We start from the raw sequence: 2804 nt of genomic DNA on the forward strand, positions 1-2804 counted from the left end.
GAGTTCTGTCATGGTGGGGGTTTCTGTCGGGCAGGGTCCCACTCTGAAGTGATGCACCTGTTTGAGACATTCCCATCATTGGTCGGGATCTATTGGGAAAGTGGGGGGTTTTCTGTACTGTCTGTGTAACCGGCCCCACTGCTTTGTGTGTGTGTATGTCTGTGTACGAGTGTGTGTGTCTGTCTGTGTCTGTGTACGAGTGTGTGTGTCTGTCTGTGTCTGTGTCCGTGTGTGTGTGTCTCTGTCTCTGTGTGTGTCTGTGTCTGTCTCTCTCTGTGTGTCTCTGTGTGTGTCTGTGTCTGTCTCTCTCTGTGTGTCTCTGTGTCTGTGTGTGTGTCTGTCTCTGTGTTTCTGTGTCTGTGTCTGTCTCTGTCTGTGTGTGTGTCTCTGTCTCTGTGTGTGTGAGTGAGTGAGTGTGTCTGTGTCTCTGTGTGTGAGTGTGTCTTTGTGTGTGTGTGTGTGAGACGAAAGGAGCTTATGGACAGGAGGAGGCCATTCAGCCCTGCAGCATGTTCTGCCATTTGTCTGGATTCGGTCTGATCTTTGTCCCACACTTTCCTCCAGTCCCTCAGTATCTAAAAGTCTGAGTATTGCTGGAAGAGTTACATTTGGTCAAAGTCTTCTGTCTTGCACTCCTCCGGGCGAGAGGAATCATAGAATCCCTACAGTGTGGGAGCAGGCCATTTGGCCCATCAGGTCCATACCAACCCTCTGAAGAGCGTCCCACCCAGACCCACTTGCCTGCACATTTCCTGGACACCACGGGACAATTTAGCCTGCCTAATCCACCCCAACTGACACATCTTCGGACTGTAGGAGGAAACCAGAGCACACCCACACAGACACGGGGGGAGAATGTGCAAACTCCACACAGACAGCCGCCCGAGGGTGGAATCGAACCCAGGTTCCTGGCGCTGTGAGGCAGCAGTGCTGACCACTGAGCCACTGTGCTGCTGTAGATTGGGTTGGCAGATGTCCAACAAACAGCTCTCTCCTGTCCTGCAATTGGTTTTCACCTTGACTTTGTACTCTCGCAAAGTGTCCTGATGAGTGCAGGATGAAAACTCGCAATAAAACATGTTTTCTCAGCAGCGCTGGATCTCTGTCCTACCAAAACGACTAATGATCTCTGTCTCCTATAATCCCGATGACTGAGCCTCCACATCCCTCTGGAGTAGAGCATTCCAAAGGTTCAGCATTGTTCATACGAAGAAATGGTCTGTTTCTTATCCTAGACTCTCGCCCTTCCACTAACTGGCTTCATTTCACCTTGACAGCCTTAAAGTGCACGCTCATGCTTGAGCTGCTGACTTCATGCTGTGCATGCCTGCCCTTAGAGAAACTTCCGGAATACTGCGTACAGTTCCAGCCACCCTGCTATATTACCTGCTGTTATTACATTGGAGAGGGTGTTACTGGGACTAGAGGGTTTGTGTTATAAGGAGATGCTGCGTAAGCTGGGGCTTTCTTCCCTGGAGTGTCGGAGCCTGAGGGGGTGACCTTACAGAGGTTTATAAAATCATGAGGGGCATGGATAGGATGAATAGGCAAGGTCTTTTCCCCCAGGGTAGGGGAGTCCAAAACTAGAGGGGCATAGGTTTAAGGTGAGAGGGGAAAGATTAAAAAGTGACCTAAGGGGCAACTTTTTCACACAGAGGGTGGTGTGTGTTTTTTTTTTTCTTTTTTTTCTTTATTCGTTAACGGGACAAAGGCGTCGCTGGCTAAGCAGCATTTATTCCCGTGGAATGAGCTGCCAGAGGAAGTGGTAATTGTACCAGCCTCCACAACGTTTAAAAGGCATTTGGACAGGTACGTGGATAGGAAAGGTTTAGATAGATATGGGCCAAATGCTAGCAAATGGGATTAGTTATAGAGTCATACAGCGTGGAAACAGACCCTTCAGTCCAACCAGTCCATGCTGACCATTATCGTAAACAAAACTAGTCCCACACCTGCCTGCTCCTGGCCCTTATCCCTCCAAACCTTTCCTATTCCTGTACTTATCCAAATGTCTTTTAAACATTGTAATTGTACCCACATCCACCACTTCCTCAGGAAGGTCATTCCACACACAAACAAAATTGACCCTCATGTCTTTTTTAAATCTTTCTCCTTAAAAATATGCCCCCAGTCCTGAAATCCCCCACCCTAGGGAAAAGACACCTGCCATTCACCCCATCGATACTCCTCATGATTTTATAAACATCTACAAGGCCACCCCTCAATCTCCAGTGGAAAAAGTCCTAACCTCTCCTTATAACTCAAACCCCCCCCATTCCCGGCAACGTCCTGGTAAATCTCTTCTGAGCCGTCTCCAGTTTAATAACATCCCTGCTATAACAGGGAGGCCAGAACTGCACGCAGTAGTTCAAAGAGGCCTCACCAACACCCTGTACAACGTCAGCGTGATGTTCAGTTTGGTTTGGGAAACCTGCTGGGTGTGGATGAGTTGGGCTGCAGGGCCTGTTTCCTTGCTGTATGACTGTACAAACCAGCCTCTCACCATCTGAGCATCACCCAGTTGAGAAGTGTGTGCTGACAGAGCCCGCGGTCACTGGAGGCGCGTGCAGGTGACCTGTTCAGATCTGTCCTCTCGCTTTCTGCTGGGCTTGGCCGTGATGCTGTCCTTGGTCGAATATCTCCTTGGCATTGTCCGGCCTCTCAGGTGGGCAGACTTGGGCATCCCTCTCGAGGAGAGGTGTTGGTGAAGGGCAGTGAGGGAAGGGGGAAGATGGTGCAGGGCTGGTGGGGAGGGTGAAGGTTCCTGAGTTGCTTGGCTTGCTGTATTTCCTTTCTAACTGTGC

At 49.9% G+C, this 2804-nt stretch overlaps 1 protein-coding gene across 1 annotated transcript in view; it reads left to right on the forward strand.

Moving 5' to 3' along the window:
• Positions 1 to 2804, forward strand: part of LOC109926455 (GON-4-like protein) — a 45821-nt gene that overhangs the window by 30599 nt on the left and 12418 nt on the right. The gene's annotated exons all lie outside the window — the stretch shown is intronic.

This window comes from Rhincodon typus, chromosome 46, assembly GCF_021869965.1.
Source record: "Rhincodon typus isolate 14 chromosome 46, sRhiTyp1.1, whole genome shotgun sequence".
NCBI lineage: Eukaryota > Metazoa > Chordata > Chondrichthyes > Orectolobiformes > Rhincodontidae > Rhincodon > Rhincodon typus.